Source organism: Puma concolor, chromosome C2 (genome assembly GCF_028749965.1).
Source record: "Puma concolor isolate L17-30 chromosome C2, mPumCon1.1.hap2, whole genome shotgun sequence".
In the NCBI taxonomy this organism is placed as follows: domain Eukaryota; kingdom Metazoa; phylum Chordata; class Mammalia; order Carnivora; family Felidae; genus Puma; species Puma concolor.
The window spans coordinates 53,209,069-53,226,451 of record NC_141675.1 but is presented as its reverse complement, the minus strand read 5'-3'; positions in this window follow the sequence as shown (position 1 = coordinate 53,226,451).

Sequence of the window (17,383 nt, the reverse complement as noted above, 5' to 3'; positions counted from 1 at the left end):
CTGCTTGCTCCTTTTTTCCAAAAGGAAGCAGAAAGGCTACTTCAATTCACCCTCAGGGTAGGAGACCCTTGTAGAAATATTCAGAAATCAGATTAGAGCAATAAAAATCAAGAGTAACCCAAGTGGGAACAGGAGAAAAAAGAAGAAACAGTCCAGGCAAAAGAAAAAAAAGTGTCGGAATTCATCACATGGATCCTCCAGAGTGTCTTTCCACTTGCTCGCACTGCCATAAAAATTTCTTATACCATTCTAAAACCATCTTACAAAGTACTGCATGGTGACACCACTGGCTAGCCAGACAGTGGAAAAAATACGAACATAGGGGCATTACACTTTCTAATTAAACTTAATTTTCTAATTAAATTAATTATAATAAAATTTTATATACTCTCTAATAACATTAATTATAAATAGATGAAAGATATAAATCTGAAATAGCAAACCATAACAGCATAAGAAAACCCAGGTAATTTTTTTTTTTTTTGTCTCAGAATGGGAATGATCTTTCTAAACATGATACAAAATCCAGGAAAAAAAAGCAATAAATTTGACCAATACTAAAATTTATGAGTTGTTAAACAACATTTTTCAAAAATGACAAACTAGAGAAAAGTATTTGCAACTCATATTCCAAAGAATTGATTTCTTTAATAAAGAAGTCTTATAAACAATAAAAAAGTCAGCAAACCAAGAGAAAAAGAAGCAAAGAATATGAACAGATACCTCACTTAAAAAGAAATATGATCTTGAGCATATGAAAAGATATTCAACCTCACTTATATTAAAAGAAATATAAGTTAAAACTATAATGAGACCCCATTTAATCTGTTAGAGAGGCAAAAGTCAAAATATTTGAAAACACAAAGTATTAAAGACAGTGTGGGTAAAATGGAATTCCATACATTTTTAGTTAAATTGGAAATTGAAACAACGTATTTGGAAGATGATGTATCAATGTGTAATAAAATTTAAAGTATACACACCCTTTGACTCTATTTCTAGGCAGTTATATGCAGGATATTTATACAGGGATCTTTAATGAAACATCTTTTTTGTAGAAGCAAAAAATGTAACTCTAAACATCCATCAATAATAGGTAACTAGTAGGAGTACCTGGGTGGCTCAGTCAGTTAAGCGTCCGACTTTGGCTCAGGTCATTATCTCACAGTTTGTGAGTTCAAGCCCTGCTTCGGGCTCTGTGCTGACAGCTGGGAGCCTGGAGCCTGCTTCGGATTCTGTGTCTCCTTCTCTCTCTGCCCCTCCCCAACCTGTTCTATGTCTCTCAAAAAATAAATGAGTGTAAAATTTTTAAAAAATAATAGGTAACTAGTAAATAAATTCTAGTTTATCTTTAAAATGAAATACGATGAAGCCATGTAAAAAAAAATTGGATAGCATGACGTATTAAGGAATGGTCTGCAAAATATATTAAACAAAACAGTAAGGTGCAAAACAGTATAAAGTGTGCTATCACTGATGTACGGACTAATACATACACCCACGCACCTATGTTTGTAAACTGCAAAAATTATCTCAGGAATAGACACACACGCACACACACACACACACACACACACACACACACACACACACAAAGTGATTGCCATTAAGCAAGCCATTAAGCAGGCAACTGGGAGACAGACGGTAGGAAACTCGCTTTTTATTATATGCCATTTTATACCTAGAATTGTGTGGCATGCACCTGCATTACCCATTCAAAAGTAAATTTAAAAATATATATCACAATTATATAGATTTTTATTCTATAGTCATATGATATCATCTGTACTGGGAAACATTGTCAGAACAAAGACTTCTGTGAATTTTAAAGATCCTGTATCTTTTTTCATTATTTATCACCACTAGATGACAAGCATATGTGCCTGGAAGTTTAGAACAGCAGTCTGCATTGCTTCTGATAAATGGAGCTTAAATAATTCAAATACAGTCCACATCTGAAGCTAATTATAATAATTTCTGAGCCTCCTTAAATCCCTTTTGGAACAGTGTAGGGTCTGCATAGATTTAAGTAAACTCTTTTTAGCAGACTATAATTTTATAGCTTTTGTATTCAAATTAGACAAAAAAGATCTAAGAATTCATAACTGTTATAATCCCAGGATCTACATAGCATCTAGCATAAAGTATAGGCTTAACAAAAACTTGTCGAGTGGACAAAAATTTTAATTAACTTAACTATAAAATGTTTCAGTTGAAAACAGTCCTAAAAAGAGTGTAAGATCTACTTGCAGTCTTCCCAACTTCAATGAATGTTTTGTTTTTGGTTTTTTTGAGGTTTGTTTTTGTTTTTACAAAACTCTAAATATTAAACCTAATCACAATTCTTACTCTGCCCCCACTTCATTCATAGTCAACTACCCCACCTGCTTCCTGGGTTGTACACCTTTACTTCAAAATTTAAAGTAAAAACTGTTCATTTTGGCCCACGTCACTTTAGCAATCAGTGATCTGACTGTAAATATACACTTTCAGCTTTATTGCCACCTTTCTGGAAAGTCTTCACTTTTCTACCTGCTCTGGGAAGGCCTCAAACATGCAACTGGGATTTGGGTAGGACGTCGTTGATCTTATTTATTTCACAATTTGAACACTGAATACTCGTGTTTCTTCCTCCAGCCCTTCTTAGTAGAAATTAACCTTACAGGTAGCAATGCTTTCCCTACCTAATCCCCCAAATTTTCCCCAGTATCAGGAAGGAGCTGACCACTCTGTGGGTCTATGTTGGATATAGTGTACATGTGATGCCCTCTTTTCCCTTTAATGAGAAACCCTACATGCAACAGGAGTCTTCTGAAATTATAAACCATAGAACAGTATTATAACACTAATGTCTTAAAGTCAGATTTTCGCAGATACTATTGAGGACAGGTAGCAAAACTCAACAGTCTTCACTGTTTGCAACAGGCACACCGTGTTTTCCTCACAATTCAGACTATTAAGAGACTATTTTAGTTTTGTTTTCACAATCAGCAGACTTACTACTGCATTCTGACTGGCAGCCCTGTGGCACAGTGGCATGCCCTCACTCAGGGACAAAAGCAGACTTTCAAATAGAAATGGAAATTGCTGCCTTGAACCTTCCTCAGAACATTAACATTGGCAGAAGGGCTAGACTGCAGCACTTGCTATGGGCTGCCTTAACAGTCCAAAGATTTTTGGTTTCGACTAACAGAAACCCTTTCAAACCATCTTAGGGGGACAGGGGGGAGGAGAGGAGGGTTAACTACAATACACATGTGTCTCACAGAATCCTAGAAATTCAAGACCAATCAGAAAGCAGCAGCCTCTCCTTCAGATTCTTTCTCTCTTCTCCCTCTCTCTTTGCTCCATCTCTTTCCTTTTCTCCCTCCTTCTCCCTCTCTCCCTCTCTCCTTCCTCCCTCTCAGAGTCTCTTGGCCTGTTGCTCTCTGCACAAGTACTTCAAGAGGCTTTCTCTGAAACCTCTGCCCTCTGCTGCTCTGCATACAAGGGTCCAGCAGACCCCTGGTCAATGTCACTTGTTCCTCCATGCACCCAAACCGAGGACTGCACTTCTCTCAGTGTCCACTCTAAATTCTGGGAAAGATAGTTTGATTGGCCCGGCTTTGGGTGAGGTATCCTATCAACTATAGCCAAAAAGTTGAGGTCGAACAAATAGTAAAAATTTGGCTGTTAGGTGCTCATCCCTATGGGGATCAGAATGAGGAAAAGTGTGTCATAATGAACTTGAAAGAAACCTAAATATGTACCTATTGCCTTGCAAAGCTTCCCAACACTAATAAGAGGCTTGTGTCTAGAAAGATAAGCTAGGCTATGCTGTAATAACAACCTCCAAATCTTAAAAGTCTTCAAACAACAAAGGTTTCATTTCCATTCACACTCCTTGCCCACTTCAGGTCAGTATGGGGCTCTTCCCCATGCCAACCTCACTCTGGGAACCAGGCTGACAGTGCCTCCAACCTCAGAAACATCTCTGGTCAAATGGAGGACAGGGACATGGTGGCCACACAGTTCTCACTTGCTTAGCCCAAAAGTAAACATGTCACTTCTAGTCATAGTTCATTGCTGAAAGCAAGTCACATAGTAACACCTAATTTCACAGAGCCAGAGAAGATGATCCTGGTATGCATCCAGCAGGAGGAGAGGTAGGCTGTCTATAAGTAGCAGTAACAATGATTACCATAAGGGCTCATGACAAGGATGCAGGGGTAAGAAAACACCTTTATTCAGAAAAACCACTGAACTTCATACCAGGAGAAAAGCTAGAATTCAGCTACACCCATTTACATGTACTGCAAGGATGTGGAGAAAAAGGAACATTTATGAATTAATGGTGGGACTACAAACTAGTACAGCCACTGTGAAAAATAGTATGGAAAGTTCTCAAAAAATTAAAAATAGAACTGCCATATGATCCAGTAATTCTGTTACTAGGTATTTATCCAAAGAAAACCTTAATTTGAAAAGATATATGCACTCCTATGTTTATCACAGCATTAAGTACAACAGCTAAGATATGGAAGCAACCCAAGGATCCACCAAGAGATGAATAAAGAAAGATGTGGTGTGTATGTATACACACACACACACACACACACACACACACACACACACAGGAATATTTCTCAGCCATAAAAAGGAATAAGATCTTGCTACCTGCAACAACATGGATGTCCTAGAGTGTGTTATACTATGTCAAGTAAGAAAGACATAGAATAACAATACTGTACGATTTCACCTACATGTGGAATCTAAAAAACAAAGACACAAACAAACAGACTTTTAAAAACAGAGAACAAACTGGTGGTTGCCAGAGGGGAGGTGGTAGGGGGAAGCATGAAATAGATAAATGGATTAAAAGGTACAAACTTCCAGTTATAAAATAAATAAGTCACAAAGATGAAAAGTACAGCATAAAGAATATGGTCAATACTGTGTTTATGTTGATCAGTGACAGTGACAACGCTTGTGGTGAACACTGAGTAATACATAAAACTGTTGAATCGTATTGTACACTAATATACTAATACGTAATAAATATAAAAACTAATATAACACTATATGTTAATTATACTTCAATAAAAAAACTTTTTAAAAAGAGTTCTATCCTTTCTTTTCATCTCATTTATTCCTCAGTTATTGGGGATAAAATAAAAAACCAAAAATCATTTAATTATACTTTTTTATATTACCTATCTTCAAAATTAAAATAAATTAAATTAAGATTTTTAAGTTATAGTAAAAAATCCTATATATGCCTAGTTAATTTCTAGAAATATTTCTTTATGGACTTGTTCTAACCCATTCACATGGGTAATATATAAATCTGTGGGACAACAGTCCATTAAATCAATTGCTACAGTGGTGTAAATAATAATCTCAAGTCAATTTACCCTCTGAAATGAGATCAAGAATATTACAGTAAATAAGAATTCTGCCATTTATAAACCTCTATCAGTTTATAAAATCTCATGACTTTTGGTTATATTTATGTCTAGAAATATTGTCAATACAACTTCATTTACTTGAAGCACTATATATCACAAAATAGCATTAAATCAAAAGCAAATTGTGTACAATATATCTGATGAACTTGGATAAAGCTAAATTAAGGAAATACATAAGCAATAAAAAAGACACTAATTCCCTTCTTTAAGGTGCTTAGGTGATGGATTTTGTTGTTTAAAATTCATATAGTGTCAACAAAAATTTATGATTGAAATACTACATGTACTACATGGGCTACTATGCCCCCAAAAAAAAAAAAAACAAAAAAAAAAAAACAAAAAACTTTTCTGGGCGAGCTATAATTCAGAAAGTTCAGGATTAAAAACTAGTGAGCCAGGTTCATTAGTGAACAATGTGCATTATATAAATTTCAAGAGCAACTGGTAAAAGAGAGTGCTAGTGTTATATTGGGAGAATGTGTCTATATGCAGGCATGTTTATCTCATTTACCATTAAACTGCATTAGTCAACTGCATGGAAAAAAATACATATTTCAGAGCCTGAGCTTTAATTATTTCTTTTTTTTTTAAATATGAAATTTATACATTGGTCAAACTGGTTTCCATAGAACACCCAGGGCTCATCTCAACAGGTGTTATCTCTTCTAGTATGCATTAGCTCTTGAGGAATAATAAAGATAGTATCTAAATTTAAATTTTTTTTTAATTTTTTTTAATGTTTATTTATTTTTGAGACAGAGAGAGACAGAGCATGAACAAGGGAGGGTCAGAGAGAGAGGGAGACACAGAATCGGAAGCAGGCTCCAGGTTCCGAGCTGTCAGCACAGAGCCCGATGTGGGGCTTGAGCTCACCAGCTGTGAGATCATGACCTGAGCCGAAGTCGGACGCTTAACCAACTGAGCCTCCCAGGCGCCCCTAAATTTAAATTTTTTAAAAAGTGATTTATTTATAAATGATGCTGGCACAACTGGTTATGCATTTGGAAAAAAAGAAAGTGGAATTTTACCTCACCCCACTTAAAAATATAAATTCCCAATGAATTAAATGTGTATATATATAATTAACAGATTACTCTAAAATATAGAAAATACATAAGAAAATATTTTTATAAACTGGGAGTTGAGGAGACCTTTCTCAGCTAGACAGGAAATCTAAAAGCCATAAAGGAAAATACTTGATGACAGAAAAATTAAACTATTTGTTTTAGTAAACATACCATGAAAAGACCCAAACAATATGCAGTGAAAAAGACTACAATCCAGATAGCCAACAAGAGATTATTGTTCATAAAATACATAAGGCTACTACATATTGGTAAGAAGAAAATGTAATCAAAAACTGGGCAAAAACTATGTATGACTTGGTAAGTGGCAGAAGAACAAAATAAATGGCCACAAAAATGACCTGACCACTATTCAAAAAATGCAAGTTAGGTGGGGCGCCTGGGTGGAGCAGTCGGTTAAGCGTCCGACTTCAGCCAGGTCACGATCTCGCGGTCCGTGAGTTCGAGCCCCGCGTCAGGCTCTGGGCTGATGGCTCAGAGCCTGGAGCCTGTTTCCGATTCTGTGTCTCCCTCTCTCTCTGCCCCTCCCCCGTTCATGCTCTGTCTCTCTCTGTCCCAAAAATAAATAAAAACGTTGAAAAAAAAAATTTAAAAAAAAACAAAAAATGCAAGTTAGGTAAAAGTGAGATGTTCTTGTTCAGTGATGAAATTGGCACAAACCTGTAAGAGAAGTAATACCTAGCATGGCAAATCAGAGAAACACTCTCTCGGATTGTGCTATGAGAACACAAACAACCACAACTACTGCCCAGTAAGCCCATGATTTGACCCAGTAATCCTACTTCTGGCTACTTATGCTTAAAAGTAGTAAAGTTCTGGCATATGAATAAGACTAAACTAACTGCATCTTTGCTTGAAGAAGTAAAACAACTTTCCTTCAATAGGAAGCAGATATAACCTTCATCAAATCCTTTTCCAAAGTTAAGCAGAATATGAATAAATTATAAAGGAAGTTTTTCAATATGTGTACTTATACATATCTGTATAAAATTTGGCAGAATCTTGCCTAACCTAGAATAACACTTTCACTGTTTTTTTTTTTTAATTCAGAGACTACACAAACATCTGTGTTAACAGTGAGCTAAAAGTTCTTTTAAAACAGTTTTTTAAAACTAAGTTAATGATATTAACTTGCTTAAAAGTTATATTTCTTAACAAAATGAAAAGCCTCCCGCTTTTTGAATTTTTCTCTACCGGTGTGTTGTAAAATTCTAAATCACTCTTCCTTGGTGCTGCCTCTGGGGGTGGCAGCGATCTCCTACTCCCCATCATGGCCACCCTCAGACCTCTGATGAAGCCCAAAATCATTAAAAAGAGGACCAAGAACTTCATCTGGCACCAGTCAGACCAATATGTCAAAATTTTCTGGAGGAAATCCAGAAGCAGTGGTAACAGGTCTGCAGATTATTCAAGGGCCAGATCTTGATGCCTTGGTTACAGGGGCAACAAGAAAACAAAGCATATGTTGCCCAGTAGATTCCAGAAGTTCCTAGTCCACAAAGTCAAGGAGCTTAAAGCGCTCCTAATGCGCAACAATCGTACTGTGTAGAGATTGCTCAGAATGTTTACTCCAAAAATAGTAAAACCATTGTGAAAAGAGCAGCTCAGATGGCCATCAGAGTCACCAATTCCAATGCCAGGCTGTGCAGCAAAGAAAATGAATACACAGCTTATGTGCACATCATATTTGTATTAATAAAACCATAAAACTATAAAAAATAAATAAATAAAATTCTAAATCCAAGTGTCAGTGAGGTGGTCTTTTACAAATGGGCCAGGTTTCTAATACAAATTATAAAACATGTTTGTTTGATATAATCCTACATGGTAAGTAAATTACCCCCTGCAGTAAATTAAGCATTTGATAATTTAACAGTTTCAGCCCTTTAGGGAAGCAATTAGAGTAGTGGAGAGGGATTTGACACATTTATGAAGACTGTAACTCTGTCTTCCCAATAGTCCAATTTGTGCAAAGGAAGCAGCTTCCTTGGCTTGCAGAACTAGATTAAACATGTTCATGTTGAGATCAAACCACACTGTTACTATTACAGCTTTTATTTTACAGACTACAAAAGTAATTAATGTTCATGACAAAATCTGGAAAATGGAGAAAAACAAAGACAATAAAAATCACCCATAATGCTTCTATCCAAAGGTAACCACTGCAAACCTTCTGGTGCATTTCCCTCTGGTGTCTATATTAGGCACATAATTAACAATAACAGGAGTCTGGAGAAAAGGAAAAGAAGTAATGGTCCATCCCAAATCACAGAGAAAAAAAAAGTCAACAAGAGGTACAATTATTTAATAATAGGAACATTTTTTAATACATACTATTCTGTGGTTGCTTTTCTATAAAATTGTATTGTTGCTCAATTTCACAGCTGATCTGTCCTTATTTCAGATGAAGCCTGTTCAGCATCCATTTATCAGTAAGCAAATTACCTTTTCATCTTTCTCAAGAACCCAGCAAGATAGTCCAGACAATAAAAGCCAGAATTACGTATGACCCTGTTTCTACTCACTGGCCACCATTGAGTGCCATTCTCATGAATGCTGTATTCACCTCCAACCACCATCAAGAGCCCACCATGGCATCATTCGCTTCCATCCACTTCAGGCCAGGACCACTCCAGGCCAGAGATAACATCATCATTATCCCTCAGTGCCTCAAACCTCAACTCACAGCCATCTCTCTCAAGCCACAAATTAATATTATTTCCATAACTGTTCTCTACTAGAAAATTGATTTACTGTCATAGAATGGGCTACTATGTATGTCTGAAAGACAGAGGTCTCTGATATGTATATGCTTTTATATATTATTTTAGAAATGCTACTCTTTAACTAGTATACAGTGTATTATTATTTCTATCACTGTTCATCCAAAGCTCAATCTATCTCATATTATTAAGAAGGTTTCTTTTATTTGCAAAAAAAGGGAAAAAAGAAAAAAGGGGGACCGATCTGTACTAATATGCAGTATTTGTTAACCTACTTTATTATTATTTTTGCAACATTGGGATTATTCTGGTTTTGTATTCCTTCTGTTTTGAAACAGAAGGAATTAGAAAACATGAGAAAGACAATATTTCTGGAAAAAAATCTTTCACACAAAGTTGACCATTAGCAAAACTTCTGAAGTACCCTGAATTTACCTTCAGCAAAACTCTTTCTATATACTTTTTTTTTCACGTCAGAGTCCTAAAATAACATGTGTTCCCATAATACAAAACAAATACAACTGGGAGAAATTAATTCCTACTAAGTTTTTAGTTTTAAAGGATTAGCCAAAGAAGACAATGTTTAACCCAAAGTAGCAAATAATGTAAAGTGGAATTTCAGATATCCTAGAAATGGGAGAGATTTCTAGGCAGAACTTTCCTACTGCCCTCATATAATATCTGCAAGGGACCATCTACAATGTCTATACATAAATCAACTTCTGTCAACCAGGACTAAACTGGGTGAAATTCTAAGAAGTGCACATTAATCTCTCTGGCCATAATATAGTGACAATCAATATTAATACATTCTGGAAAGCATGTCTTCCTTCTAAAAGATGCACAGGCACCCAAATTATGCAAAACCCATCCGGTTGACATCAGAAAGCCACAAATGAATACAAGTTACTAAGCAAGAGGAATGCTAAAGAATATTGACTAAATTTTCATTGTTTAGCACAATTTAGCAGGAGATCAGTAAAGCTCCAAATACTAATGTGTTGGTTTTAGTCTATATGAGAAAGGTGGGTATCTGAATGATTCAAAAATTAAACTAGCAGTGTTTTGTATTTACTAAAATTCACCATGATGCATCTAATGCTCAGAATTACAATAAAAATCCTCAGAGAGAGGCTACTGTAAAAAAACAAATGCTCAAGTTTATAAAATGTTCCGTTTGCCCTTTTCCACCTATTGCACCGATAGCTTAAAATCCAGCTAGAAAAGTATTTGAATGCCCAAGTGGCTATTGTAGAGATTCTGAAGGCACTAAGCTAAGATTTTCTCAAGTGGAAAGTGTCGTTTGACAGCCCTTCCAAAATGCTACAAGCGTAAAAGTGGAAGCTTTGAACAAGCAATCCGCTCAGTCAATCTCCTAGACAGGCTTCTCTGCTCCTTAAGGTAAGATTATTTGTCAAACCAATAGGGAGTCACTAGTCATGCCTTTAACCTGTTCAGTTCTTTTGGTAGTAGTGGTTCTGATGTTCTTTAGATAGTTAGACTTTTGAATAGAAAATTATAAGATACTTAGACCTGTTAACCAGACTTTTCCATCTAGCTATAAAATAGTTATTTGCACGTGCATGCACACACACACATACACACACAACACAGATACAGTATTTGCAAGTGGTTAATTATAGATAGATAGATAGATAGATAGATAGATATAGGTGTGTTTTCCACCACAAATGTCATCTGGCTTAATAGGTGAGAATAATGATAATATCTGTTACCATCATACAAATAAAGAATACAAATGAAACAATATTCATAAAATTCTCCCAACATGTTCTAGCTATACTGCAGTATAATATTATCCACATTTTCATTCTCTCCCAACAGTTATCTGATCTCAATTATGAGAAGCTGACAGAGAAAGACAAGATTTAACAAAAGATAAATATATACACAAGTAAAATGATGTTTAATATCTGTTCATTTTGAATGCTAGAGTTATATTTATCAATGTAGTCTCTGTTGATTCCCAGACACTCTAATACTAGGTCTGCCTATAAAATAATGACAGGCCTGTTCTCATTAGAGGTATCGGTCTCATGGGGTTTTTTTTTTTTAATCATCATATATCTTATAGTATCAGAAGAGAACGCTATAATAATGACAAGGTAAGAACATAATTAAAAAACTAAAAAGAGATCAGGTAGGATAAATACACTGCAAATACACTTAATTTCCACCACACATGAGTATATTTCAGTTTCTGTTAAATTAGACCAGAAGGAAAAAGAATCCATACAGACTGTGGTTCTGTTGTATCACAGCAAAGCCATTTCAAATATAAAATGGAAGGATTCTCGAAGGGAAAAAGAATCATTTCCTTTTGCTGTTAGAAAAAGATAGTCCCTGAATGCTGTATCAGGATATTTTCCATCATATCCCTGCCAGACCAAATCACTGAAACATTCCAGTGTTTCAGAAAAATCAGCTCCCCACAGGTTTAAAAAGGAGAGCTCACTGACTCCACTATTCCAGCTGCTGGGCAAGGTGGCCTGAGGCCAGGGTGGCTGCCTCCACAAAACATTTAAAAACAATCCTACTTGTAAAGTATTCTTTATCTGCTCAAGTTCATTTTCTGTACCATTTTCTTGTATCCATACAGTCCAGCCCTATTCCTGGTGAACAAGGCAGCACCACCCTTGGCGGCAGGTCCTGACTAGAGGAGCTAAAAATTATGTGAAAGAATATAAAAAATAACTCATTCCTTAATTTTGTTCCAGGGGCAGAAGTCAGATACCCTTGATGGGAAGATAAGCTTTTCCATGAAAATTATTCCTCTTGCAGGAATATTCACTCAATTTTAATCTTTTAATTGCACACAAAAAAAAAAAAGGCTGAAAGGATAACTTTCTGTGGTGAGTGGAATGAATTCAGAATTCCTATTTACCACTTATATTCATGCACATGAAAATTATCTGGAAGCAATACATTAAATTCTGAATTCATTCAAATCTTTTGTTGCACCTTTTTCAAAAAAGGTGCCACAATTCAGTTATTTCAGTACCTTTGCTTATTAAGAGCCATTCTGGGTTAGAGGAAAAGCATAAACACTTGCTGACTAAAAACGATGCACTTAGTACTAGTCTCTATGGGGATATAAGAAAAGTATGAGGGCCTTCCCTCTCCCCTTAATGAGCCTACAGAAGATGGAGAATAAAATGCAACCAGATATTGCTAACTCCCAGGCCTAGTCAGTCTAGCCTAATGGCCTAATTAATCAGTGTGTTCCATCCTCCCCAACGCTAGTGATTGGCTTAAAGTCAAGCACATGACCAAAGTATGGCCAAATTGAAGCCCATCTGGAACTCTGGCTATGAGGCTTTTAATTAGGGTTGCCAAGATGGCAGACTCATTCATGTATGCATTCAGCAAATCTTTGTTAGATACCTACCCTGTCAGGTACCCTAGTAGATGGCAGATGTAAGCCACACAGGAATACAAAAGAGAGGGAAGAAGGAAGACAGATGGTTGGAGCATCTGCATTCAGTCATGCCTAAAGTCAGATCAACCCCTGTACTTTTTAGTTATATGAGTCAATCAACCTCTTTTAGTTTAAGGCAATTTGAGTTGAGTTTATGTCTATTGCAACCAACAGTCCTAACCAGAATCCCACTCTCAACCCCAGAGTCTAGGACTGGTAACTAGAGTAAAATCTCACCTTTTTATACTGGGGCCTTGCCTGCTCCCAGTTATGATCATAGACACAAGCTAGTTGGCTTGTGGCCAACAGCCATGTGGCCCATTCCTCACCCATTCCTAGCATTTCTATACCTAATTTGTAGTGACTCTCCAACTCTAACTTAGACTGGTCCCAAAAACTTGGAGGTAATCTACTTCCAACTCCAACTTAAACTGATTTTTGTTCCTATACACTGCCAGGGCATCTCCTCCTGGAGATGGAGATGGAGATGGAGATGGGATTGCATATCCAATGCAAGAATGCTAAGTTATTGCCCCTGACCAAGAATCAACCAGCCTCTGGTTAAATACTTCCAGAGACAAGAAGCTCACTACCTCAAGCACCATGTGTCCTAATGAAGGACAGCTTCTATATCTGAGAAGTGTCATTATAATATCAAATAAAAATTTCTCTTCCTGAAACTTCCTTTGCTTCATGCTATTTCTGCTAAGCAGAGCAACAAAGAATAAGCTCCTTCCCTGTCTACTTGTCAGCTCTTCAAATATTTGAAGATAATTACCATGTCTCCCTTTAGTGTGTTTTTCTATAGTTCCTTCAGCTATTTCTTAAAATACATGACTTCCAGATCCACTGATATCCTGATTCCCCTTGTCTAGGTACACTCTGGTTTGTCAACATTCCTTTTAAAATGTTATCCCTCCCACCTATCCCACCCCTGAATGACCCTTGTGGTGGTCTGAAAGGCCCAGAAAACCATGGTCAAATCACTTCGAAAGGGCTGAACATTGCATTTATGACAACGAATCCTATTTCACTGGCTCTTTTTCTTCTAGCAAATATACCACATGCTTAACAATTTTAGTACCATTCCTAACACATCCAGAAAGTCTGTGGCCCTGAAGTTCCTGATAATCAAAAGCCTCCAGAATTTTTGCACAAGAACCTGCTGCATTGAGGATCTTTCTTTTCCTTTACTGTTTTGGGTAAGGGATAGTTTGGTCTTTGTCTATTTTTTTTAGCCCACCCTCCAAAGCAGGACCCTAGCAGAGTTGTTCATCACTATAAAGCCAGTACCTGGAACAGTGTCTAGCACATGGTAGGGATTCAATAAGAGCCAGTGAACTAAACAAATCTCAATTTAGGAATCTCCATCTATTGCTGTTTACTTAATTTTTGAATCAGCCTTGAAATTCAGTTAGTTGAGGTCATTTGCAGTCTAAACTCAGCATTAGTTATACTTCTTAATTCATGTTCCCTCTAAATTTAATAAGTCTGCTTTGTTTAGCTTTACCTAAGATACTGATGAAAACACTGGACAGGCTGGAGCCAAAGTCAGAGCACTTTATTTTAGAACTCAGCAAGAGACACCAGTCAAGGGGACACTGAGCCATCAGCCATACCTAGTGCTGAAAGAGCTAACCCAGGTGAGATTCCATCATCTCACTCTTGGAAAACTTTTTAAAAATGCTTTAATAACAAAACACAGTAGTTAGTAGGTTGCATCTTATGAAATTACTATTTTTTCTAAGACAAATATCTCCCAGCATCACCAATTTCATGCAATCCAACCTAACTGAAAGCACCTCTAATAGCTAGGTAATGTTTTGTTTAAGTCATCAAGACTTTCCTTAGAAAATCTATACTCGTTCTATTCTACCATGTCCAGAATCTACCATTTTCCACCTCAGAAACCAAGGTATTTGCCCAAGTCTTCTCCAATTAACAGTTTACCTGTGCAGGTTCCTTCTTCACTTAGGATGCCACTTTCTTGAACCTAGAGACCACGCCCTATTTAATGTAACTGAGAGGTGATCTATGAGTGCACATGTGTATCTTGGGCTCTCCTTGTGCTAGTGTTTTACCCTTTATCGCCTGAAGACGATTATCTCTACAGAGACCTATATACACACATAAGCGTTCCCCAAAGTATCCCTATTCCTCCTGAAGTAGGAAATGGCATTTTACAGTGCCTCATATTATGAATATTAAGGCACTTCTATAACTGAGTAGCAAGTTGATCATTTATTTATATTATTATGATATGCCTCCCTCTACCCTATAAGAGTCAAATGACCACAACACTACTAAGCCAAAAGAAAGAAATTTCTTAAGAAAGAATTATATGTGACAAATATTATTAAGCACAGGTCCAAAGCTATTGAATATATGATTCTGAAATCAATGCACCAACACATGGAATTATTTGAAAGTTATAATATACATTATGGCCAGAGATTATATAGACATTTACCTGGAAAATATTAGGAGAAAAATTAAGTGTAGAAAACTGTCTCTATATGATTATCATTTTCAAAATCAATAGAGGCTGATTACTAAAGCTATATGCCATAGTATTCTAATGTGATCCTGGTTCTTAAAAATATAAATGGGTTTCTAAAGTGTAACATCCTGTGCATGAGATGTCATAGAATTCATTTTCCTAATCTTCTTTTTTGGTCATTTCATATTTTGTAATTAGTGAGAGTGGTGAGAGATGAAGAGTGAAGGGGAAAAAATTCCAGTAATGCAACATCACCAATGTTTACTATTTTTAAATACATGGAAGTATCTTAGAAAGCAAGCCAGACCTAAGCTTTAATCAGGTAAAATATCAAATAAGTATTAGTATCTATTATTAAATTAGAGGAAAGAAGAGAAACCAATGATTTTAAAATTATCTCCAACTAGAAACAAGTTTATTCTTAAAAAAGACCTTAGGCCGGGGTGCCTGGGTGGCTCCCCTGGAGCCAGCTTAACCAGCTGACTCTTGGTTTCAGCTCAGGTCATGATCTCATGGTTCATGAGTTCCGGCCCCATATTGGAGTATGTGCTGACAGTGTGGAGCCTGTTTGGGATTCTCTCTCTCTCCTCTCTCTCTGCCCTCCCATGCATGCTCTCTCTCTCTCTCTCAAAAAAAAATAAATATTTAAAAAAAGACCTTGGGGGGCGCCTGGGTGGCTCAGTTGGTTAAGCGTCCGACTTCAGCTCAGGTCACGATCTCGCGGTCCGTGAGTTCGAGCCCCGCGTCAGGCTCTGGGCTGATGGCTCAGAGCCTGGAGCCTGCTTCCGATTCTGTGTCTCCCTCTCTCTCTGCCCCTCCCCCGTTCATGCTCTGTCTCTCTCTGTCTCAAAAATAAAAAAAAAAAAAAAAAAAAACGTTAAAAAAAATTGTTTAAAAAAAAGACCTTGGGCACATAAACCTTAGCAAAAAATATTTCAAATGAACCATTTTAAGTAAGCTATTCCCTCAAATGGGGAGCCTGTCTGAACTGTAAAAGCTTCTAGCACATAATTTTAAAGGTTGCTTTTCCTCCCAGGAAAGTAATGCTGTGCCCCCTGTACCTGCAGAAACAGGCTTGTGGACAATGCTTGCACAGGCTGCTAAACTGTCAATTATTTGTCAGGTTTTCTAGTTTGTGGTTTCTCCAAAGCTCTTTGCTTCTTGCCCACTTTGAGCCATGTCCTTATGTCCTTGCTCATTAGCAGTAACGGTGTACATTCAGAAAGGGAAAGATCACCCTCAAGCCAAGCTAGCTAGGTGTAATTTGTAGAACTAGTAAAATGGGCAATGGGGCAGTTTTCAACTGGACTGAGGGATCAAGTGTGGATTTGAGGTTTTCCTTAACTCGGCAACATTTTGGAGCATCTTGCTCACCTTAAATTGGTCAGATTTTATGTTTGAAATGTCTACACTCACTATTGCTTTGTCTTTTCAGATAGTCAGGAAACACGTTTGGTCTATTGTCCTAAGTAACTTTTCAAAGGCAACTTGTTGACAGGATTTGCAGTTAGAGCAAAGGTGACGACAAGTCGACCTTTGCTGGCTACAAAGACCTTTGTCATAATAATCAGATGCTTTCTGGTCTGTAAAAGAATGATTCTTTTGGCTTTCATTTTATTGTTTCTAATATCAGGTCTAGGTCATTATAAATATTATTCTGTAAGTCTGCAAAGAACGAGGGTTTGAGCGATGATGCCCTTGAAATGGCCCAGACCTTCATTTCAGCTGGAAAAGTCAGGAAAATGTTTTCTCCTGTTGCTGTATCTTTTAGAGTAAATGTTTACCATGCTATTGATAAATTAAACAATAAAACCTAGCTTCAGATAAAAATGTTAATCCTTATATACTTCCTAGCTATTTAAGTTTGTGATGGAATTTGCCTCAAAAGAGACCATGAGTTCTCACTATAAAAACTCCCCTAAGTTTTCTCCAAGAGACTGTAGCCATTTATTAGAATGTCTGTACACTGGGGAAAAAAGGAAATACCCAAATATTTCAAAGATTACTAAACACTGGCTCTGAGCTGACACTAATTTCTAAAAAAACAACATCACTATGAGCTATGGAGGGGTTCACAGTGCTCACATGATAGATGGAGCAAATTACAGTGGGCCCATCTGGTCTATGGACCTAGCTTTCAGTTATTCCCCAATTTCTGAATGTGTAATTGGAATAGACACATTTGGCAA